The following is a 26,045-nucleotide window of genomic DNA, read 5'->3' as shown; positions in this document are numbered from 1 at the left end:
CCGCAGCTAAGAGTACCTATGTCTTGCCTTTCTCAGGGCCCCTTAGGGACACTTCCCAGTCTTAGATCTCTCTGAATCCTCTCTGAGTATTAATTTCTAGAATATCCAAAGGATGGGATTACTTTTATGTTTAGATCTTGACCATTGCCTTATCCACTTGGTCGGTTATGACCTCTTCTCGCTTTCTTATCCCATAGGAGTCCTCCTTTCTAAAATGTGGGGTTGAGAACCTAGACTGTGACCTAGTTTTCATTCTCAATATTTAAGTGTATGTACCCCTCTTTTAAGTTCCTTCCAATCCCTGTGCTCATAGAATCAGAAAAATGAAATATATAATACAAGCATATACACACTCTCAGACATTGTAATAAAAATACATAGGTAGGGATCCCTGGGTGGCGCAGCGGTTTGGCGCCTGCCTTTGGCCCAGGGCGCGATCCTGGAGACCCGGGATCGAATCCCACATCGGGCTCCCGGTGCATGGAGCCTGCTTCTCCCTCTGCCTGTGTCTCTGCCTCTCTCTCTATCTCTCTGTGACTATCATAAATAAATAAAAAAAAAAATTTAAAAAAAAAATAAATAAAAATAAAAATAAAAATACATAGGTAGTTGATGCTCATTATTAGGATAGTTATGTTCCATAAAGTCCCAGTGAGCATTGAATTACTGAATATAGGACCATCGAAGTAGGAGAAATCTGCATATATATATGTACATAGCTTTCATAGATTATAATTTTAAGTGCAGTAAACAACTTATCCCAGTAGATTTTGTTTTCTTTGTGGTACAAAAGAGAAAACAAGTTTTTAGAAGTGGTAAGTGACTCACCTGAGGCCACCTCACTGATAGGTGCTAGATTTGGGATTCAAACCCCATCCAACTGTCCCAGAGCCTGGGCTTCTTGCACTGCACTGCTCCCTATCCTCTCCACCCTGTGCTCATCCCTTCATATGAGAGCTGAAACCAGCAGGCAGAGTGTTGCTCTGCCCTCTTTCACCTCAGCTGGGAATGTGCTTGTTGGAGCCACCAAAATTTTCACCACCCTCTGGTACTGCGGATGACCAGCATAGCATGTGCATATCGATTTTGGTGTTGCAAATGAATTTGAGCCAGTGGGCAAATCTACAAGTAGGAAATTCTGAATAAGGAAGATTGTACAAGGATAGAAAAAAGTTTAAAGTGTATAAAAGGGCATAAAGTGAAGAGCATATCTCCTTTTCTCCTCCATCCTCATACATCCACATTCTCTCTGTTCCCGGCTCCTTGGTCCTAAGGGAACTGCTGTTATCAGTCGATTATTTGTCCTTTCAGAGGTATTCTTCTAATAGCATCTTGAACAAAATGAGTGGTTAGTGATAGGGGATCTGAATCTGAATCAAAAAACAAGCAAACATGGACAAACAACTTACACTCTAGGCCTCAGCTCCTTGCTGTAAAATAGAGGGGATTACGTTGCCTACTAGGCTGGCTGGGAGCATTAGCAGTTTCATTCACATGAAGCACTTGTCATGGTAAAGGGTATGAGTGACATCTGTGAGCTTCACCCACAAGCACTCTGGTCTTCCAACTGTACACACTGCTACTGGAAGGTTCTGATCTTTTTATCCCATTGCCTATGATTGACCCATGTCAATCACATAATACATGTTCCCAGCCTTGGGTGCAGTTTCACAGTGAAGAATATGTCTGGAGAAAGGTTCACTAACTGTGCTTATTCTGTGCATCTCAAACCAAAACCCCTTCTAGTTAGAGGATTTGTGAAAAAAGTCATAAAGATTTTTTTTAAGGACTGGTATAAATGAAGGTTTAGTTTCCACTACAGCCAAATCCTGAGATAGAGGACACATTTCTTGATTCAAATACAATGGAAAGTGTTGCTTCACCCAGGGTAAGTATCCAGTAATGCCTGAATGTTTTTTCCTTCTTTCAAGTGGAAGTCTGTCCTTAAGTTGAGAATCCATTTCCTCCCAGGGAAACTAGGCCCTCTGCCTTTCTGAGTGAATTTCAGGCATTGATTCTGCTTGAAATGATCTATATGAAATTAATTCCCTCGGGAGAATCAAACAGCTTTTTTTACCCTAGAAATTATCATTATTTTTCAATTATACATATATTTTCACTTACTAGATGTGCCACTGTTGGCAAAGCCTTTAGGAAGGATTTCACACAGGAGATACCATTTACTTAAAAAAAGACAGGGCTTAAAAAAAAAAAAAAAAAAGACAGGGCTTTATCTGATTCAAATATTTCATGGAGTCAATCAAACAGCATATAAGGGATGTAAAAATGAAACAGAAGACCATGCCATGGGGAAATGAGTCTGTGTTTGAATCGTTTATCTGCTTAATTTTCCTGGGCAAAGCTCTCTTGAAGCTTGATTGTTTCTCTAAGAGCTCTGAATACTGGTATTTTCTTGCTTTGTGTATCTTTGGGATTTAATTCCTACTGACTTCAAAGGGAAAAATGATAGCATGATGTAGGTCAAGATTTTGTGTTGAGAGTTTCAGAGGCTTGTTAAAGAAGATAAAAAGCACTTTTGTTTTTTCATTTGCTCAGGATAGTTACATATAAGAGGGAACTCAGATTTCTCATAGTTTTAAGTAAGAAACAGAATACCTAAAATATGCTTATGCTTTTTCTGTATCCTAAGCTTTTTGTAAGTAAGTAGCCACCAAAATACTGAGTTGAAATCAAGAGAGGTAAAATTGATTCTGGTCATTAAACAAGTCTCAAGACTTTCTGTTTTTGAAGTCTAAGTTTGGGGCTGAAGTTAGGGATGATGGGAGCCTTTTACTGCTTTGCTCCCCAGAATTCCTGACCACAAATATTACTGTGGGTACTTATTGCCTGCCCCCAGCACCAGGATCAAAGTGGGGAAAGAAGCAAATCATTAGATGCTGCCAACTTTATTTCTTCTGACCTAATCAGCTTCACTCCAGCTCATTCTTTCTTCGTAGTCTGTAAGCTCCACTCTAATTATGCATAAATGCTTTCTGTTTGCAGACCTCGATGAGAGGAAGGGGATATTCTCACTTTTTCATTGGGCTCTGTTTATAACTTAGAAAATTAGTAGATGAAGCATTGTTTTGTTTTTCCATATCTCAATAAATTTGTTCATTATTCTGTGTTCCTCATTATAGTGTTTCCATCCCCTTTGCTCTTAATAGGGAAAAGAGTTCCTACCTGTGCCAAATGATGATTTCTTCTAATCGTGTCAGACTTAGCTGGGAAAAGACAAGGAAAAGGAGAAATATGGCTCTTGTTCCTGGGATGCTTACCATTTGGCTAGCGAGAACACACGTGGAATTATTTGCAGTGATACAGAGGTGATAAATGTGGTTGCGGTTTAGGTAAGTGGTTTTCAGCCTGTTTTTCTGCCACACCATATACGTAAATTGAAGTTCACAGATGTGATGTACACCCATGGGTGTAATCATGGTTAAACACAATTCTTTAGGAAGTAGCTGTAACCCCACCCATACTTCCCTGTTTAAGAAAACATCAGAGCACAAGTGAATCGGCATGCTAGAATTCAAAGAATATCCTTAAATTTCTTCATATTTATTTAAAAATGCCAATTGGTCAAATACTTTGTTACTTTGTCACTGGTAATGAATTACTTGCAACAGGCTTTAGGACTGACTGCCCACAGAGAAGTAAGAAGTTGAAAGGTGCTGAGTTATGTAATAATGGCTACTTGGTTTCATAATACTATCAGTAGGCTGTGCCCTGCAAAATAATACATGTACACATACAAAGTTCTCAAAGAGCCTGCCAGCACCTCTGTCCGGGGCAGAGGGCAACCTACCAACCTCAACATATTTTCTCGTGATTAACCGTGTTGGGGCTCTAGAGGAACTCTTCACATCTCTTAGCCTGTGTCTTTGATACTCTTGTGCTGGATGCCATGAAACTTAACAGCTGATGTTCCTGCTATCAGAGAATGACATCTACCTGGGCTCCGAAAGAAGTTTGGTTAAAGAAGTGCTTAGATATGCCCAATCTATTCATTCAGGAACAAAGCATCACTTCTCAGTAGCACCTGTACAGCAGCCTGGCCATGTGACTTGTTTTGTCCATTGGAACAATAAGAAGTGACATATGTCACTTCCAGATGGAAGTTTTGACAGCTACTGCGCCTGCCACCATTGCTTTTCTCCTTTGTCCTGAGAGTGGCACTTGCTTCCTGGTTAAGGGTTGGCCTGCAACGAAGGAGGTGGAGAGTTCAACTAAAATGTGTCTACAAAAAAAAAAAAAAAAAAGTGTCTGCAACTGACATTAACATGAGCAAAAACTGAACCTTTGTAGTTGTGAACCACAAAGACTGGTCATTTTTTGCTTTGTTTTTAACCAAACATACCTTAGCTGATTGATTTATATGGTGTCACAGAAATACCATCCATTTTATAAAGTTTTAGTTTCAAGTTTGATCTGTTATGTTTTATGGACATATTCCTTAACCCCTAAGAAATTTAGTTTTCTCATCAGCAAGACAGGAACAAAAAAATAAATTTTTCACCTATGCAATGAGAATATTGTAATTGAAAATATATTGTCAACTCAAAAAAATGTATGAGTATAAGGAGCAGCTTCTCTAGAAGGGAAACAGTTTTTAGCAAGTGGCAGATCCTCGACCCACAGTCCACCTCTGCTCCTGACTCACTTTGAGATCTTGCACTGTGTTACTTAAATCCTCTGAACCAGTTTCCGAATATGTAAAAAGTGGGCGTGAAAACTAACTATGCAAGTTTGTTCAGTAGTTACTGTTTGAAAAGTGTCAATCTCAGCGCTTAGCATATGGCAAGAACTCAGTATATGGCAGCTGCTATCACTGTAAGAACGTGGGTTGTTCCACTCTGTTGTATATTCATGGTGTATAATCAACAACAGTATTCAACATTTTCAGCATTTACAGATTTAAAGTGTGTGTGGCAGCTGCTTACCTGGCTGTTTTTCTTTCCTCAAGTCTGATCTCCTTTAGAAGATCATCTTCCCAAACTTGACCCTAGCACATAAAAGGTATTAAATAAACATTAGTTGGATTTTAAAAGATTTGGAGTTTAATTGTGGCTGTTCTAAAATAATAAAAGCTAAGAATTTGGGGCTTTATTTTTTTATCTTGTATTTCTCAAGGTCTGGTCTGAGACCTTCTGGTGTCAAAAATTTGAACAATGAGGTGAAGTGGGGGTGGGTGGGGCAAACTGTTTGTGAAAATGCAGATTCCACACTGTGGAATCAGAACTCTGGGGGGCTTGATGCTTAAGAAATCTGGATTTTTATTTTTATTTTTATTTTATTTTTTTTTGAAATCTGGATTTTTAATAGGAACTCCAGCTGACTTCTATAAATATTGAATGTTTGACAGTTGCTGTTTCAAATGATAGAAAGCTTATATGAAAATGACCTCCCCCCTTCACAGGTGTGCAACTAGAGAGCTTGCACACATGTGGATGCAGTGACCTCCAATCAGATTTTAAGAGTCAGTAGGTCTATGGTCGAAGCCAGGGATCTGAATTTGGAAGAAACATCCTTCCCTGTGGCCCACCTACCCCTACTCCTGGTGAACTGTTGCAAGTGTCTAAACATCAAGCTTTGATAAAGAGGAAACTAGCTTCTCTTTTAGAACTATTATGTTTTCTCTTATTGTTTGGCTCACTGCCCCTTCCTTGTTGATTTCTATATCTTTGCATTTAACTAGAAAGTGTTTGGGAAAAATTTAAAATTCCCTGTGGCTGATTGTACCTCAACTCAGTTGCAATAGTTGGGGAAACGTGAATACCCCAAGGTTCTCCTGTGGTTTGTAGTTTTTGGGGACGAGTCTTCCAAGTGCTGGGAGTTGACTTCACAATGGTCCTGCCTTATTTGTAACTAGGCTCATATGTAGTTAGCATTAATAAATATGTCCTTACTTGAGATGGATCAGTAATGCACCTGCCCCAGGAGTTTGCTTAAATGACATAAATCACAGCAACCATGCCTTTGGTGCTCCCCTCGTCAGCTGCCCCATGGTTCCTTGAAGCTACCAGACTCCAAAGGAGTAGGCAGGGGGCTGTGATAGCAGTGGGGCTTTTAATTCAGGTTTGGCAAAGGGTAGCAGTGAAGTTCTGGAAAAGACTGAGTATTCATCCCTTCTGTTGGGACATCTCCTTTATTAGGAGTGAGGACCCCTGGAGACAAGAGAGCATGTGAGCGGAGTTTCCAAGTTCCTGGAGCAAATTAAAGGCTAAATTTAAGAAATTTAAGTTCGTGACGTAAGAGCATTAAATGGTAATGCTGCGCTCTTTTGAGCAAGGCACCCTGTGTGACCACATGGGTCACAGGCCCCTGCAGCCTTCTTTGAATCTAGGGTTGAATCTTTTTTGGTCATCTCTCAGCAGCACAAAGGGAACTTTGGGATTCTCAGGTTTTTTTTCCATGTGTGATATACCTTTATTTACAAACTGCTTCCTTTTCTTAGGTTGTCAACATACAGTGTTAGATTAGTTTCAGGTGTACAGTATAGTGATTCCACAACCCTGTACATTACTCAGCGCTAATCCTGGTAAGTGTACTCTTAATTTGCTTTACCTATTTCCCCCGTGTCCCCATCCCCTCCGCTTTGGCAACCACCAGCTTGTTCTCTGTATTTAAGGGTCTGTTTCTTGGTTTCTTTCTCTTTTCCCTTGTCTGTTTCTTCAATTCCACATGAGTGAAATCATGTGATGTTTGTCTTTCTTGAACTGATTTATTTTGCTTAGCATTTTATTCTCTAGCTCCATCCATTTTGCTGCAAATTACAAGATTTTATTCTTTTTTATGGTTGAGTAATACTCCACTGTGTTTATATACTGCATCTTCTTTATCCCTTCATCAATCATTGGACACCAGGGCTATTTCCATAACTTGTAAATAATGCTGCATTAAACATAGAGGTACATGTATCCCGTTGATACATGCATGTGTTTTTGTATTTTGGGGTATATGCCCAGTAGTGCAATTACTGGATCATAGGGTAGTTCTATTTTTACTTCTTGAGGAACCTCCATACCGTTTTCCATGGTGGCTGTACCAGTTTGCATTCCCACCACCAGTGTAAGAGGGTTCCTTTTTCTCCACATCCTCACCAACACTTGTTACTTGTTTTGTTGATTTTAGCCATTCTGACAGGTGTGATGTGATATCTAATTGTGGTTTTGATTTGCATTTCCTTGATGATGAGTGATGTTGAGAATCTTTTCATGTGTCTGTTGGCCATCTAGATGTCTTCTTTAAAGAAATGTCTGTTTGTGTCTTCTGTCCATTTTTAAATTGAATTATTTGTTTTGGGGTGTTGAGTTGTGAAAATTCTTTATATGTTTTGGATACTAACCTTTTATCAGATATATCATTGGCAAATATTTTCTCCCATTCAGTAGTTCCCTTTTAGTGTTGATTATTTTTATTTTGATGTAGTCCCAATTGTTCATTTTTGCTTTAATTTCCATTGCCTCAGGAGACACATCTAGAAAGAAGCTGCTACGTTCAATGTCAGAGAAATGACTGCCTGTGTTCTCTTCTAGAATTTCTATGGTTTCAGGTCTCACGTTTAGGACTTTCATTCATTTTGAGTTTATTTTTGTGTATGGTGAGAGAAAGTAGTCCAGTTTCATTCCTTTGCATGTAGTTGTTCAGTTTTCCCAATTCCATTTGTTGTAGAGACCATCTTTTTCACATTACATATTCTTGCCTCCTTGATGGTATATTAATTGACCATATAATTGTGGGTTTATTTCTGGGTTTTTCTATTCTGTTTTATTGATCATGCATCTATTTTTTTAAAAGATTTTATTTATTTATTCATGAGAGACACACAGAGAGAGAGAGAGAGAGAGAGAGACAGAGACAGAGACACAGGCAGAAGGAGAAGGAGAAGCAAGCTCCATGCAGGGAGCCCGATGTGGGACTCGATCCCAGGACTCCAGAATCACTCCCTGGGCCAAAGGCAGGCTCTAAACCACTAAGCCACCCAGAGATCCTGATCATGAATCTATTTTTATGCCAGTATCATACAGTTTTGATTACGATAGCTTTATAATATAACTTGGAAGTCTGGAGTTGCAAAATTTCCATTTTTGTCTTTCTTTTTTCAAGGTTGCTTTGGCTATTTGGGGTCTTTTGTGGTTCCACCCAAATTTTAGGATTGTATGTTTTATTTCTGTAAAAAATGCTTTTCGTATTTTGACAAGGGTTTTGTTAAATGTGTAGATTGCTTTGGGTGATATAGACATTTTAACAATATTTGTTTTTCCAAACCATGAGCATGGAATCTCTTTCCATTTCTTGGCATTGTCTTGATTTTCTTTCATCAATGTTTTATAGTTTTCAAAGTACAAGTCTGTCTTTCTTGTCTTTGAGTAGGTTTATTCCTAGGTATCTTAGTATTTTTGATGCAAATGTAAATGGAATTGTTTTCTTGATTTCCTGTTGCTTCATTATTAGTGTATAAGAATGTAATAGATTTCTACACGTTGATTTTGTATCCTGCAACTTTACTGAATTTATCACTTCTGGCAATTTTTTGGTGAAGTCTTTAGGGTATGCTCTGTATAATATCATGTCATTTGCAAATAGTGAAAGTTTTACTTCCTACCAATTTAGATTTTATTTTATTTCTTTTATTTTTCTTTGTTGTCTAATTGCTGTGGCTAGGATTCCAGTACCATGCTGAATAAAAGTGGTGAGAGTGGCCATCCTTGTCCATTCCCGACCTTAGGGGAAAAGCTCTCAGTTTTTCACTATTGAGTATTATATTAGCTGTGGGTTTTTCATACAAGGCCTTTATTATGTTGAGGTCTGTTCCCTCTAGACCTACTTTGTTGAGAGTTTTTATCATGAATGGATATTGTACTTTGTCAAGTGCTTTTTCTGCATCTATTGAAGTGATTATACGGTTTTTTTCTTTCTCTTATTGATGTGATGTGTCATGTTAATTAACTTGTGAATACTAAACTACCTTTGCATCCCAGGAATAAATCCCACTTGATTGTGCTGAATGATTTTTTTAAACATATTTTTGGATTTGGTTTGCTAGTATTTTGTTAAGGATTTTTGTATGTAAGTTCATAAAAGATATTGGCATGTAGTTCCCTTTTTTGTGGTGACTTATCTGGTTTTGGTATCAGGGTAATACTGACCTCATAGAATACATTTGAAAGTTTTCCTTCTTCTTCTATTTTTTGGAATAGTTTGAGAAGAATTGGTATTAATTCCTCATTAAATGTTTGGTAGAATTCACCTGTGAAGCCATCTGGTCCGGGACTTCTGTTTATTGGGAGTTTTTTGATTATGGATTCAATTTCATTGCTGGTAATTGGTCAGTTCAAATTTTTTATTTCTTTCTGCTTCAGTTTTGGTAGTTTTCATAATACTATCTTAAATTATTTGTATTTCTGGTGGTGTTAGTTGTTATTTCTCTTCTTTCATGTGTGATTTTGTTTATTTGGGTCCTCTCTCTCTCTTTCTCTTGCTCTCTTGCTCTCTTTTTGATGTGTCTGGCTAGAAGCAATCAATTTTGTTGTTTTTTTCCCCCCCAAAGAACCAGTCCCTGTTTCATTGGTCTGTTTTACTGTGTGGGGTTTTTTTTGTTTGTTTGTTTTGTTTTTTGTTTTTTTGTTCTATATCATTTATTTCTGCTCTAATCTTTACTATTTCCTTCTGCTGGTTTGAGGTTTGTTTTTTCTTCTTTTTCTAGCTCTTTTTAAAGAAGACTTTATTTACTTGAGAGAGAGAGAGAGACAGAGAGAGCACAGGCTGGGGAAAGAGGAAGAAGGAAAGAGGGGACAGACACCCCACTGAATAGGGAACCTGAAGTGGGGCTGGATCCCAGGACCCTGGGATCATGACCTGAGCTGAAGGTAGATGCTTAACCAACTGAACAGGTGCCCCTTTCTAGCTCATTTAGATGTAAGGTTAGGTTGTTTGAGATTTTTCTTTCTTCTTGAGGTAGGCCTGTATTGCTATAAACCTCCCTCTTAGAATTGCTTTTGCTGCATCCCAAAGGTGTTTGAATTCTGTGTTTCATTTTTGTTCATTTCCATGTAATTTTATATTTCTTCTTTGATTTCCTGGTTGACCCATTCATTGTTTAGTAACATGTTATTTAACCTTCATGTATTTGTGGTCTTTTTAGATTTTTTTTCTTTTTCTTGTGGTTGACTTCTAATTTTAGAAAAGATGCGTGGTATGACTTCAATCTTTCTGACCTTTTTTGAGACTTGTTTTGTGGGCTAATATGTGATCTATTCTGGAGAATGTTCCATGTGCACTCAAAAAGAATGTGTATTCTGTTTTAGGATGGGATGTTCAGACTATATCTGTTAAATCCATCTGGTCCAGTGGTCATTCAAAGCCACTGTTTCCTTGTTGATTTTCTTTTTGGACGATCTGTCCATTGGTATAATGAGGTGTTAAAGTCTCCTACTATTATTGTATTACTGTTGGTTATTTCCTTTATGTTTGTTATTAACTATTTTATATATTTAGGTGCTCTAATTTTGGGTGCATAAATATTTACAGTTGCTATATCTTCTTGCTGGATTGTCCTCTTTGTGATTATGTAGTGTCCTTCTTTGTCTCTTGTTACAGTTTTGTTTTAAAGTCTAGTTTGTTTGATGTAAATATTGTTATTCCAGCTTTCTTTTGATATTTGCATCATAAATGTTTCTCCATCCCCTCACTTTCAATCTGCAGGTGTCTTTAGATCTGAAATGAGTCTCTGTAGGCAGCATATAGATGGTTTTTTTTTTTAAATCTACTCTATCACCAATATCTTTTTATCGGAGCATTTAGTCCATTTACATTCCAAAGAAATTTTTGACAGATATATATTTTTTGGCATTTTACCTGTTTTGTGGTTGGTTTTAGAGAGTCTCAGTGTTTAACAGGTGTTGTGGAACAGGATTTCTCTTACTGTTCTTGCATGGATAAAGGAAAACAACTTATTGAACTAAAATAATATTGCAAATCAATATGTTTTGTTCTTTTGCTCTTTAAATTTTTGTTCTTTGTTTTTTTTTTTCATTTTTGTTATGAGCAATGATTACAAAGTGCTTTTAAAGGTCTAAGTAATTCTTCCCTCTCTGAGGAATTTTTTGGTTTTTTTGAGGACTCCCTGCAGAGTTAAATCTCATATGCCCACAGGGTCAACATGGTTTAATTCATCAGTTTCTATGAAGGGAGACCACATTCACATTTGATGTGGACAGATAACATTTTCCACATGTGACCGCAAGGCAACACAAATCCTCCATTGCAGGGGACACGATTATGAGTTTAAATAAACCCTGAGCAAACAGCAGTTGCTGAGGGTAAATAAAACTATGACTGGTAGGTTCTCCTTGCCCTTGAGGCTTCCATTTAATAATTAATATAATTTTGGAAGCCACTTAAAGATACTCCCTGGGGATCATATTGATAGAGCAATGAGATGTACATCTTGGTTTTCCTTGTCAACTTGAATCCACTTCGTGTGCTGTTTCTTGCAAAGTCAGAGTAACATATGATTTCGTGTCTTTTCAAGGGCATGTGGCTATGTGTGTATATGGTGTTCATTGATCGTAGTGTTTTCAGACCTTTTATTATGAATAAAGTCAAAAGAAAAAAATTGTGCCTCTCTGTTTTGTGTACTACTTTTTACACTGCTTGAAATTGCTAGGATACCAAGTAGATTTATAGTTGGAGATGCTGAATGGCACAAAAATAGTCATCTTCAAAGAGAAAATAAATAAGAGAAATATTCTCAGAAACCTTTAGGTTTAGCAGAGATGTCTTCCAAGGGGGTTATTTTCTTCTGTTTGAAAAAGAAGCCAGAATGGGGGTGATTCTGCTCAGTTTTGAAGGGGTCTGACATGTTAGGAAGGAGAAAGTGCTTTGTGTTAATTATGTTTCCCTTCTTTTATTCTCAGTGTATGTTAATTTTGTTTCATTATTTCTTTATTCCTTAGCCATATTACTTGCTATTATCTGACCTACTATATGTTTACTTGATTATTTGTCTATTGTATATCATCCTCAGTAAAAAATAAAATTCATAGTGGCAGGGACCATGTGTTTTGTTCTCTTCTGTACACCTAGCACCTAGCAGAGTGACTGTTGTGACAAGAATAGTTGACAATAGCTAACATTTACTGACTGAGCCTGACAATATTCTAAAGCACTTGACATTTATGTTACTCGCTCCTCAAAATAGCCCTTGGAAATAAGCAATATTTCAATTCTCATTTTGTAAATGAGGAAACGAAAGCTTAGAAAAATGAAACAAGTTTCCCAAAACTCACAACACTGGTAAGTGAGAGGGCCATGATTCAGACCCAGGCTGAGTGGCTTCAGCATCTACATCTACCACCTACCAAAGAAGCTTGGCTGCCTTTTTCCTGCTCCCTGCCTCCAACACATAGTAAGCTTTCAATACATATTTTTTTGGATAGATTAATGTTCAACTGAAGTGTGAAAGTACTGTCTCCTTCAGGGGTGGTAGCCATCAAAGAATGAGACAAGGCTGAGGCAAGTTACTGGGAGTGGTTTTTATTCTCAAGCAATCAGGTGTGATTTTTCTCAAAGACAATGTGGAAGCTATTCCCATTCTTCATGCCTGAGCTTCCCCTTTCATGTTCCATCTACCCTCCCCTCACTGATGCGTGGGTTGCCGGGGCCAGGGGCTGCTCTGGGTTCATAGAGACCAGCTTTGGAAGAAGCCTCTCAGGACATATTTGTGCACACATCTAGGTAACTCATTCCCCTGATGTTCTCTGAGTTGGCAGCATTGGCCAGTGTGTCCACAGATCAGTGTCCTGGATCTCATCACAGGGTCCCACAAATTGTTTAGTCCAAGAAATGTTTGGACTCCATTGACTCATGATGTATTTATTTAATGTCCTTCATAAATAGCTCTCTCTGGGGACAAGACTTCAAGTTCTTTTGTCAAACTAAATATGCTTTGAGATGTGTATGTGTGTGTGTGTGTGTGTGTGTGTGTGTTTAATTACTGTGGCTGGGCCGAAAAAGCATTTGCATCAGACTTAAAAATAGTTCAGTATACAACATTAATTTCCTTTGTTCTCTGTTACTCTCACACAGCTGTTAAATTGTGAGAGTTGAATGGCAGTAAAGAACATTGCTTTAGTGTGTGTGTGTGTGTGTGTGTGTGTGTGTGTGTGTGTGTATGCATGTGTGGTGTGCATGTGTGCAGGCTTGTGCACCTAAGTGGGCAAAAAAAGGAAGTGGAGGTATAAGCTCTATGGCATCCATGCTTCAAATGTCAAAGCACAAAGTTGTTGCTTCAGTTGGGATTGTTAAGCTTTGTAGCTTATTAACACACATAATAGAGGATCATTCTACTTTGCATACTTGGGAGTAGCATATATCACTTCTACTTGGACATAAAGGTTGCCTTAAGAATCATGTTGCTCACCACAGAAGGCCCTTCCACTAATAAGAAAGTGAGCAAAATAAAAGAGGTCTTTATTTGTGGGTATGTGACAGGCTGAATCTTGCTTCTGTTACCAGGGATGTTGGTTTTATGATAAAGGTGTGATATATGCTCATAAAGGCTGAACAAAGAAATTTAATTTGTGCTTAATAATCAAGTTTTTGATAAATATAGAGAGTACTTCAGATCTCTTCAATACTTTCACACACAAGAGAAGTATGTAATAGTATAAAACTCACTTGGCAATCAAGTACTCTTATTTCTTATCACATATTCTCATATATGAATTTGTGAGCTTTTATTTTGCCTCATATATCTAAAATAGGAAATTCCATTCAAGCTTTTAGTTTATATCAGTATTTTTGGTTTTTAAGCTATCTTTTTTTACTCTGAAATTCTGGTACGGTGATAAAAGCCCCTTGGAGAGGTAGTTACAGCAGGCATGATTTATCTCACCATCAACTCTGTAGGTTTTTGCACTATAAAATCTTGAAATATCTTGGAAACTGTGATGTTATATAAAGACTAATTATAAGGAGTAATGTATCTGATTTGAGTCCATGTTAACTATTTTTACCTGCTAAAAGAGGTTATAATGACCTTTGTACAGGAATAAATTCCTTCTAGATTATTGTTTAGAGCTACATAGTTCATTAGTTATTTGCAACAAAATGGAAAAAAGATATCTCTTCCCCCTTGGAGTCTACATTTTTGTGAAGGAAATAGCCGATGGACAATAGATGTGATAAATAAATAAAATATACACTAAGTTATGTGATGAATGCTATGACAAAACAAGGTAGTATAGGGAAAGAGAAATTAGGAATGGGGATGGAAGATGTATGGCAATTTAGAGTATGATGATCAGATTAGGTCTCCATTGAGAAGGTGACATTTGATCAAATGTTTGAAGGAGGCAAAGAAACTCCTGTGGATATTTGGGGGAAGAGCATTTTTAGGGAAGGGCAATAGCCAATGAAATGGCCGGTGTGTAAGCATACCCAGCATGTGTGAGGAACAGCTAAGAGGCCTATGGGGCTGGGGTGCAAGTGAGTGAGTAATAGGAGTTGAGGTCAGAACAGAGGGGGAGTTGAGTTGTAGGATTTTTTTTTTGTAGGATCTTTTAGGTTATGTAAGGGCTTTGACTTTTACTCTAAAAGAAAATGGAGCCATTGCAGGATTTTGAGCTGGAGAATAACTTTATCAAGTTGTTTAAAGGAGAAGTCTGAGTGTACTCTGAACAGCCAAGAGTAGAAGTAAGGACACTATTTATAAGGCAATTATAGTAATTTAGATATCTTAGTTATACTGTAAAACTAGTTACCCCCAAACTGGGTAGCTTAAAACAATAGACATTTATTATCTCACAGTTTCTGTTTGTCAGAATTTGGCTAAGTTGGGTCTTCTGGCTTAGGGTTTCCCATAAGAATGCAATCAAGGTATCAGTTCAAGGCTTGATTAGGAGAGGATTCATTTCCTCACTTTTACTCACAGGGAAATCAGTTCCTTGTAGATTGTTGGACTGTGGTCTTTGATTCCTCACTAGATATTGGTCAAAGAATACCCTGAGCTCCTTGACCATATGATTCTCTCCAGGACAGCAAACAAGTAAGAAGAGAGAAGGAGAGGGGCAAGGGGAGAGGGAGATGGAAAGTACAATGTTTTCAGACCTAATCTCTAAATGATACTCTTTAGTTTTATAACATATTTGTTAGAAATAAGTCATTTAGTCCAGCACACACTCAAGAGGAAGAGATTGTACAAAGCTGTGAAAATTAGGAGGTGGAGATCATAGCCAGACATTTGAAAAGCTACTTAATAAACTAGGCAAGAGACAGTGCTAGAGTTTTAGCAGTGGAGTTGGTGAGAAGTTGTGGCAAAATACATAGAAAATCTTGGAGCTGTAACCCATGATCTATTCTGTCTGTGACTTCAGGCACCTTGTATAATACATCTAAGTTTTGTTTTTCTATTTTTAATTGAAAGTCAGCTTACTTACCACTATGCAAATAGCTGAAACTTAAAGAGTTTAAACAACTAGCTGAAGTTTACATACCTAATATATGGTGGACCTTGTACCTGGCAATCTTTCTCTATAGTCTTATTCTGAAGAGGACTCTGGAAAGGATAAAGTATCTAAAACTATTAAAAAAATACAACATGCTATACAGATATAAGTAAATCATGGTCACTAATGTGGGTACAATAATAGAAATAGCTTAGTTTTTAAAAATGTTCATTCCAAAAGTTAATGGTGATGTCAATTTTCCTGGGCAGGGAACTTGAGCAGTTCTGGGCAAAAGATGGAGCCCTTCTGCCTTTCCATGTGTCTTGCATATGTTTCTGTGGGAGTGAAACAACTTCCTGCTGTAGCCTGTTTCTACACAGTATGGCAGCACTTAGATGCTACCCAGGATAAAGCCACATGGATTTTGATCTAGAGCTCTGTAACTGGGGTTAGTGAAGAAAGAATGGTTGAGAACATATGAAAGGTTTGACTCAATGTGGGATTTCTTCTGTTTTTGACTAGAAGACGTGTGACCCTGACAAGGCAAAATGATCTTACAGGACCCTGCAGTGGCATGTATTCTAATTCAAAGTGAAATCCACCAGGGGATAAGAAACTCAGTGTAGTAGTTTAGTGGCTGGGCCAGGCTGACTAGTTGTAGTGTGAGTAGAGGCAGGAGAGTATGCAAACTCACACTAATAAGACAGAATGAGGCAAAAACCTTGATGATAATTGGCTAATGGAGCCAATGGCGGCCATTCTAATATCAATGTAGAAATTCCAGTTTCCTCATAGGTAGTTCTTCATTGTAGCTTTATTTCCTTCCTTTTATCTCACACCATTTGTATCTTATATTTTAAAGGAATTTCTTGTGCCATATAGATGAGTATTGCTTTTATATCTGATCTGACAATCTCTGCCTTTTAATTAGTTTTTAGATAATTTACATTTAATGTAAATGGCAATATGACTAGTTTTAAATTTACCATTTTGCTATTTGCCTTTTTATCTGTACCATCTGTTCTTTCCTCTTTTTCTGCCTTCTTTTGGGTTAATTGAGCATGTTTTAGAATTTAATTTTATCTGTACTATTAATTTTTTACCTATAACACTTTTATATTTTAGAAATTATTCTGGGACTTATACACTTTAACTTAGTACCATTGAATTTCAAATAATATATCTTCACATATAATGTATGACTCATAATAATAGTATACTATTACCTTCCTTTTCCATCCTTGATGCTACTGTTGTGATAAACTATTTCTACATATGTTAAAGACTGTAAAATATACAGTATTATTATTTTTGCTCAAATAGTCAATTATCTTTTAAAGAAATCAACAAGTGAGAAATGAGAGCTTTTTATTTACTAATATATTTACTATTACTGCCATTTCTCATTCCTTTATGTAGATCCCAATTTCTGCCTGGTGTGACTTACCTTCTGCCAGAGAAACATTCTTTTAATGTTTCTTATGCTGTAGGTTAGGTGTTGACTCTCTCAGCTTTTGTTTTTCAAGAAAAGCCTTTATATTGCCTTAATTTTAAAAGAAATTTTCACAGGGTATAGAATTCTAGGTTAACATTTGTTCACTCTTTTAAATTTTTTTGGTAAAAATACATATTGTTAAATTTACTATCCTAACCATTTTAAGTTTGTAGTTAATAGTGGTAAGTATATTTACATTTTTTTGGAAACAGATTTCCAGAACTTTCTCATCTTGCAAATCTTAAACTGTATGCCCATTAAACAAGAGTTTCCTCTTTCTCATTTTCCTCCTCCCCCAAGATCTAAGCCAAGCCCATTTTGTTTTCCATTTCTATGAATTTGACTACTTTATATATCTTTTATAAGTTAAGTCATATAGTATTTGTCCTTTTGTGGCTGGCTTATTTCACTTAGCATAAAGTCTTTAAGGTTTGTCCATGTTGTACCATGTTGCAGAGTTTCTTTCCTCTTTAAGGCGGTGTAGTATCCTACTGTATGTGTATACCATATTTGGTTTATCTATTTATTTTTCCATGGACATTTGAGTTGCTTCCATCTTATGGTTATTATAAATAATGCTGCATTGAACATAATTGTGCAAACACAAATTGCTCTTTGAGACCTTGATTTCAGTTCTTTTGGATATGTACCTAGAACTAGGATTGCAGAGAGAGGCATAGACATAGGCAGAGGGAGAAGCAGGGTCCCCATGAGGAGCCTGATTCAGTATTCAATCCCTGGACCCTGGGATCATGCCCTGAGCTGAAGGCAGATGCTCAACTGCTGAGACACCTAGGTGTCCCTTATTTTATTTTTTTGAGGAACTGTCATATGGTATTTCATAGTTACTTCATAATTTTAAAATCATATCAAAAGTGCACAAGGGGCCCAACTTTCCCACATACCCACCAGCACTTGTTACTTTCTTTTTTGTTTTGTTTTATTTAATAACAGCTATCCTGATGGGTTTGAGGTGATATCTCATTGTGATTGTGATTTGAATTTCTCTGACAAGTAGTGATTTTGAGCATCTTCTCATATGCTAAATGGCCATTTGTATGTTATCTTTGGAGAAATGTCCATTCAAGGCTTTTCTTATTTTTTAATTGAGTCATTTAATTTTTATTGTTGTTAAGCTGTACTTCTTTATATATTATGGATATTAACCCCTTATCACACATGCAGTTTGCATATATTCTCTCCATTTTGTAGGATACCTCTTCACTCTGTTGGTTCTGTCCTTTGATGAGCAAAAGTTTTTAAGTTTGATGTAGTCCTGTCGGTCTGTTTTTGCTTTTACTTCTTGTGGACATTTGGTTATTCTTTCAACACTCTAAGATGCTCCTTTCTTACCTTCTAGCTTGATAGTTTCTGATGAAAAGTCTTTGGTATTCTTATATTTGTTCTTTGTATTTAATGTGTCTTTTCCCCTCAGGCTGTTTTTAAGATTTTTTTCTGTATTAATGGCTTTAAGAAATTTGATCATGATGAGGTGCCTGAATGGCTCAGTTGGTTAATTGTCTAACTCCTGGTTTTGACTCAGGTCACAATGTTGTGGTTGTGGGATCAAGCTCCACGTTGGGCTCTGCATTTGGTGCAGAGTCTGCTTCAGATTCTTTCTCCTTTTTCCTCTGCCCATCTCTCTTTCCTTAAAATGAATATATAAAATCTTAAAAAAAAAGGAAGAAGGAAAAATTTGATTATGTTATCCTTTAATGTGACTTTCTTTATATTTTTCCTTTTTGGGTTCAACTCTTAAATTTGTGAGTTTATAGATTTTATCAATTTTAGAATATTGTCAACTATTATTTTTTCAAATATTCTTTCCATTCACCTTCCTTTTTCTTTAGAATTCCAATTACATTTATGTTAAAGCTCTTTGTATTGTTCCATAGGTCACTTAGGTTCTGTTCATATTTTTACAGTATTTTTTCTCCATGCTTTTCATTAGTTTCTACTATCTTCAAATTCACTGATCATTTTCTTAAGCAGTGTTTACACTGCTGCTTATTCCACCTAACAAAATTTTTATTTCAGATATTTTTCATCTGCTCTACTATTTTTTTTCTTGTTTATGGTTCATATTTTCCTGCATATTCATGTCTAGTAATTTTTGTTTGGATCAGATTGTAGACCAGGTTCATCTATATGAGTCTTTTTAAAAAAGTTTTTAAGAGCAGATCTAGAGTAGTCTTTTTACCAGAACTAATTTAACTTATTTAAATTTCCAAGGTGTGGCTTGTCAGTGGTCTCTACTACATATACCTCATGTAGTCCATGAGGTCTCTGTACTCTGTCTGGTGGGAAGTCAAACTATTCCTGGACCTATGTGAACTTCAGAAATTGTTTAACTTCTAACTCCTGGTACATTTTTTATTCTTAGGTGTTATTTTTTTGTTCTGCCTTATGGTATGTAAGTACATATTGATATTCCATCATAGAACCTATTCATATTTCTAAAACTTTTTATCTGTGTAGCTCCCTTTTTTGTAGATATTCTAGGAGCATATTATACCCATCATGGCCTCCTGAACTCTGATCCCTGTCACCTCCACTCAGTGAGATTACAGTTTTGATTTATACCCCCTGCTCAGCACTTTAGAAAATGCCTTTAGGCAGAAAGTCTTGACAAACATAAGGCTCATTTCATTTATTTACTTTTCTCTCTGAGATCACAGTTCTCTGTTGCCCGTTGTCCAGGTCTGAAAATAGTTATCCCTTATATTTTGTTTTGCTTTCTGGTTATTTACAGTGGCAGGATAATTCCAGACTCTGTTACTTCCTTATAGCCAGAAGCAGTTTTTCCTTAACTGTATTAGAAGCTCTCCTCTTATAGATTTTATGTACTTCAATTATAGGGACCTGGCAATGGAAGCCATTTAATAAAGAATATCTAAAAGGGTTGAACCAATCAATGAAGGCAAGAATTAGGTTGAACCACATACAATTGATAATATTTGGATAATCTTTAACTTATATGACTAATATGGTTTCACTTTATACATTTCTAATTGGATTAGCCAAGGAGAGCAGACTCAAGACTCAAATAGAGGCAATACATTTTCACTGTGATATCTCAGCCAAGGATGAATTCTTTGTGTTTTAAATGATGTTTGGGATTGTGCATCTGGAAATCTTGGGACACTTGTGTTGACATCATTCTCCAGACAAAGTATTCTGGGTTTGTCTTTGTGAACTTCGGGTTTTTAGGATTATCTGTGTTTTTTGTTTTGTTTGTTTTTGTTTTGAAAGGAGGACTCTTTCTCTGATTGGGTCTATAGTTGATTAAAGAAGTATATCCTTCTTCCTCATAGGCTCAATTGAGTTCTGTCCCAAGACAAGATGTTTATAAGAGGAGACTTCAGTCTTGTTCTCTGCAGCATAATTAAGCACTGTGACCCAATCTCTTTGATCTGGGGTGGGGCTCTAAGCAGGATTGTGGTTGAACTGTTTGTGAGGAAAATGTTCCAAGGACATGTGAATGTTGTTGGCTGTTGGATTTGTGGTTGTGACTGCAAGAAGAAATGGAGGATTTGGGGAACTATGATGGAGTGACAAGACTGTATTGTTGTCTCATGTTAAATGCTCAAAATGGTGAATTAGACTTTGTAATTAGTGCCACAGAAGATTAAGGAAAATCCAAGCTATTTTATTTACAGATAATTACCAGTTGTGGTTTTATTTTTACTTTTTCATAATTTCATATAATAGAGACCACTTCACATGTATTTATAAGAAAAGGTGTTTTATGGGTAACAGATTGCAGTGGATTTTATTTAGCATTATAGGATACTTGCTTATAAGGATTATTTTTTGAGGTTTCTTCAAAAGGTATGATTGAGATGACACATGGCCCAGTGGGTTTGTCTTTGTTCTCAGAGTACAAAGACTCTGAGACATTAGTCACCCCTAAATGTTGACATTAGTGTATATCTAATAAGGTTGGAGAGAAGATTATTATCGGTTGGATTTTGGCCTCCAAATTTATATTTTGGAGTTCTAATCCCACTACACCAATATGTGTTCTTATTTGGAGATAACCCTTTTCCAGAGTAATCAAGTTAAAGTGAAGTCATTAGGGTGGGCCCTAGTCCAATATGACTGGTGTCCTGATAAAAAGGAAAAGTTTGGACAAAGAGGTATATAGAGGAGAGATCATATGAAGAGACATAAGGGGAAGAGGGCCATCTATGCAGCAAAGAAAGAGGCGTGGGAGAGATCCTTCTGTTACATGCTCAGAAGGAACCCATCCTGCCAATATCTTGATCTCAGATTACTGGTCTCCAGGACTATGAGACAATAAATTTCTGTTGTTTAAGCCACCCCATGTTTGGCGCTTTTTTATAGCAGCCCTACCAAACTGACATAAGAGTCTGTGCAGAACTATGTATTATAAAGTGACCATTGGTAGGAGGAAGAACCATACAAAGAGCAGTGGACCACCATGAAATTCCTTGGACACTGGTAGATGGTTAGATTGGGTGGGTTAGCAGTCCTTGTTATTATCCAGTGTCTGGATGGATACAAATGCCACCTAGATTGAGCAGATAGGCTGCAGGCCTAACCACAGGTTTACTAAGAGCTTATTATTTTGTGCTTGTTTGTGAGTGATTTAGAAGAAGAAGTAACTAAGACTCTCATTTTCTGTGTGAGTTTTGAGGGGATTTGATGGCTTCAAAAGCGATTTTTTGGAGTGCATAGATGGTTTGAAAGAAGAACACATAAATTCTCAGAATTTTGCCATTGGCACTTAAGAAACTTAATATCATCCTGGAATAGGATTATTTTATATTCTGCTCTTCTGAAGCATTATGAAATGTATGGAACATGTGTAAATCTTATTTTAAATATTTATGACTTCTAATGCTCTACCCTATTTGTCTCTCCTCTCTCTCTCTCTCTGAATTATGTGGGTGACAGTGTAGATTTTTTGATTCCTGACTCATCCTTTTACCTACTTGCTCTTTTTTTTTTATATTGAAAAAATTTGCTGCAGTTGAAACTATCCCAATGTACAAAACAAAGAAGGAGATCCAAATATTACCTCCCAAACAATGAGATCTTTTTTTAAAGAGTGGAAGTAAAAAGTCCCAAGACACTCAAGTGAGCAAGTGAGTGAGGCAGCTGGAGGGGCCCCAGGCCTGTCACCAAGTTGTTACAATTGATGCCCTTCCCCTTATTCTGACCATGCTGTAATTTAAAACTCACTTGGTTAGTGCTTCTTGACTTGATTACAACAGTTCCCAGGCTGTGAGGAGTTAAGCCAAAATGGTTTCATTAATTTGCCTTCTCCCTGAAGATTTTAGGCTTGCTGTTTCAAAGAAAGCTAGATACCACAACGGGCCAACTATTTGGTGAGAAGTTTCTCCTCTGGGAGAAAGCCGTTTGCTTAGATTCCAGTCTTTCAAATGTCAAATGTTACTCATCCCCTCTTGGGTTCTTGCAAGCATGTGTAGTCCTTCTTTTTTTATTTTAATTTGAGAACGTTTGCTTCTACTAGTAGTAGCTCAGGGAACTTTTACTTGCTGTTTGAAATCTAACCCTGGTACACAAAAGTATGACTAATTCTCTTTACTGGAATTTCAATGTTTTCATCAAGGCCACAATTTCCATTTCCAATTTTATATAATAAGGGCAACATACCAACTGGCAAACACAATCTTTCTTTTTTTGTTGATGTACATCAAAATATCTACTGTGTTACAATAAAAAGGGAAGTTTCATAATGGTGATTTTTGCAACTGAAAAAAAAAAAACTGTGTCCAAGTGTATTTAAAGAGAGGAATGCTCATGATTTGAGTATCTAGTTGAGATATTTACTTGATAAAGTACTTAAAGTTAACCTTTTAGCTGTGTGTGTGTGTGTGTGTGTGTGTGTGTGTGTGTTTTGGTCTTCTGAACAGCAAAACATAAGGTTATCTCAAGGTGAGAGGAATGGTATATATACCGGAGTCATGGCCAATGGAAAGATTTTAGAACAAGATACAAAAATCATGCCAGGGATCCCTGGGTGGCTCAGCGGTTTAGCGCCTGCCTTTGGTCCAGGGCATGATTGTGGAGTCCCGGGATCGAGCCCCACATTGGGCTCCCTGCATGGAGCCTGCTTGTCCTTCTGCCTGTGACTCTGCCTCTTTCTCTCTGTCTCTCATGAATAAAAAAATAAAATCTTAAAAAAAAAAATCATGCCATACCAATGACTTAGTTTAGCAATTATTGTAATGGCCAATGTAAAGATAAAAGAATATCAGCTAACCAAAACCAAATTTTTGTCTTTTTCCACAGCAATCCTTTATCACTTCCTTATGTTGTTAATGCTCCAAATATGGATTTTTGGAATGCTGTTGGGAAGAACTCATATCCGGAAGCTCTGGTGGAATGAGATGAGACTTACTCACCAGACAGCTCTTTTAAGGCAAGATCTGACTAGTTTCAAGAAAATATAGATACTAATTTGGGATGGCCTAAGAGTATCCCAAAACCTTTTGCTCAAAAGAATCACCTGGAGATTTAAGAAAGTATAGATCCCTAGATCCCATTCCCAGAGTTCCTTTTTCAATGGGTCAGTAGATACCTACATTTTTTTTTTTTAAATAGGCTCCATACCCAGTGTGAAGCCCAACCAGGGATTTGAACTTATAAACCTGAGATCAAGACCTGAGCTGAGATAAAAAGCCACCCAGGTGCCCCTGTATGACCTAATTTGTTTCCAGATTATTCTAGGCATAATCATGATAGAGAACCTCTGGCCCCAGCTGCCAGTTTGTGTAACTGTGGCAGCAAAGAAATTTTTCTGAATTGTTGGATCACCTATGTAGGGTCTGCTGAATTTGGCATGTAAAGGGAAAGCTCTTTTCTTCTTTGTTTAATCTACAGATCAGCCCCACATCTCCCATTATTTGTATGGCTTCTTTGATTACTTGTGAGTCATTCAGGTGTCAATTGACAGGTGATCAGCTGAGATCTTCCTTGGAAAAACAATGTCCTGAACCTGGTTGAATAACAGAAACACCTGTGGAGCTACTTGAAAATATGTTTTCTCCAGACCAGAATCATGATCTTAGGGAGACGTCTAGACCTCCATTCTTATGTAAGTCTTATAGTCAATTCTGAAAAGCAATTAATTTTGAGAATCTGAGTTATACTAACAGGGAGAAGTGCTGATTGCCTGGTTTTAAGTACTAATTGAAGCTGAATTGCCTAAACAGAAATCATATTAATTTGATTAATATGATTAAATTGTTAATTTCCCTGTTTTATGATTAGCTTCTAATTAGCATTTAATTAGTAGATATTTATAATAGTCTTATATCCTAGTGAGAAGGGCAGGAGAGATCTTTAACATTCAAAGTATGTAAAAACTTTCACATACAGTTTAAGGAGACTCTTCAAGTATGGGTAGAATCTGAATAGGCACTGGAGTTACGTGCAGAGAATTCTGGGTGAGCTGAATGAATGAATGAAGTGACTGGGATAGAGAATAGAATTCCATGCTCAGGGACAGTGTGTTAATCGAGCAAAGCATATATGATGGAAAATAGTGGAATGTAAAATTGCACAGAATGAATTGGGGTCTGGGAAGTAGCTTGAAGTTTCAGAAGCTTAGGAACCATTGAAATATTTTTTGTGTGTACACAGGAATAAAGTGCTAGCATTTTATTTTGGGAGAGTGTTCAGAAGTTGGCAAGGCAGGGCTGTGGCATAATACAAAGTGAGAAGAGGGAGCTTAATCTAGGGTAGTGGCTGGGGAATAGGAGGACTGATTTGGTAGACGTATAGAAATAGCCAAAAGAAAACTATTTCCTTTGCAGCTTATTTGGACATTTTCTGTTTAAGGAAAGGTCATATCATGCAGAAAGCATCCAATAACTCTTACAATTGCAAAATAACTTTGATCAAATTGACTGCTTGTTTAAATGGTTGGCAAAGACATCTAAATGTAGCATTAATGAGATTTTTGATTATGTCCATGGGCAAAATTTTTTCAATTTAGTGAGTGTATAGTCACACTAGTTTGTTGTTTGTATAGCAAGCAGACAACCATTTAGATATTTGAATATATTATGAATAAGCAGGTAAGAAAAACAAGTATAATTAACTTTAAGCTCTTTGAAAAAAATATTTATTTATTTGAAAGAGAGAAAGAGAGTGCATGTGAGCAATGGTGAGATGCAGAGGTAAAGGGAGGATCTCAAGCAGACTCCCTGCTGAGCATGGAGCCTGATATGGGGTTTGATCTCATGACCCTGAGATCATGACCTGAGAAGAAATCAGGAGTTGGACGCTCATCTGATGAGCCACTCATGTACCCAACTGTAAATTTCTTTGACTAGTCTTTTTTTTCCCATTACGCATAATGTTTGCAAACATTTAATGATTCTATACACACGGAGTAGTATTTGACACAGATTCAAAAGACAAAGATCCTGGCATTTCCTGGCTTCCTCACATCCTGCCCCTACTTGTCTTTAAGGAGCCATTTCAAAAATTACCTTGTGGGTGAATCTTTCCATGGATGCTCCTTCATTTGCTTCTCCTCCAAATTAATGGCTCCAGTTGCTCCTCACTCCTGTTCTCTCACTCCCAGAGTCCTGACACTGAAGGACTCAGTCAGCATAGGCCTTTGGCTCAAGGCAGCAGATGGGCTATGTAAAAATCAGAGGACTCCTTCTGCTACCAGAGTGACGTAAGGAGACTTAGACTGGCTGGGGTGGAACCCTAGAATCTGGATATCTTGGAGCAGAATAGAGAAGCAACGAGAGTCAGAACAGCCTTGGAAAAATTTGCTTTCAGATGCACACTTGTCAGGTCCCAAGTGTACAAAGTGTTCGGAAAGTATGAAAGTAGCTACTTCATACAAATAGACTTCTTGTGCATTTCCACAAACATTCATAGGCAGATTTCAGAAATATACCACTGAATGAAGCTAGAATAGTCTTTGCCCTTACAGAGACTTGCCTCAAAATGAGGTCATTTTAAGAAAAAAAAAAAAAAAAGCAAGTTTAGAATCTATACCAATCCGTTATGTTTTTGACCCTATACCAGTCATGTGGGAATAACTTGAATCTTGCTAGAAGCAAAGCATTCCGAGTTTATTAGAT

General features: G+C 37.1%; 1 long non-coding RNA gene across 1 annotated transcript; it reads right to left on the bottom strand.

The window, feature by feature from the left end:
* Positions 1 to 3,544: 3,544 nt before the first annotated feature.
* LOC121475086 lies at positions 3,545 to 25,616 on the bottom strand. Its single transcript, XR_005983618.1, has 3 exons — positions 25,437 to 25,616; positions 4,944 to 5,005; positions 3,545 to 4,202 (listed from the first exon to the last, which is right to left on the bottom strand). It is a non-coding gene; the product is annotated as an uncharacterized LOC121475086 (long non-coding RNA).
* Positions 25,617 to 26,045: the final 429 nt, after the last annotated feature.

Source organism: Vulpes lagopus, chromosome 13, assembly GCF_018345385.1.
Source record: "Vulpes lagopus strain Blue_001 chromosome 13, ASM1834538v1, whole genome shotgun sequence".
In the NCBI taxonomy this organism is placed as follows: domain Eukaryota; kingdom Metazoa; phylum Chordata; class Mammalia; order Carnivora; family Canidae; genus Vulpes; species Vulpes lagopus.
This window is presented reverse-complemented; position numbering and strand designations above follow the sequence as displayed.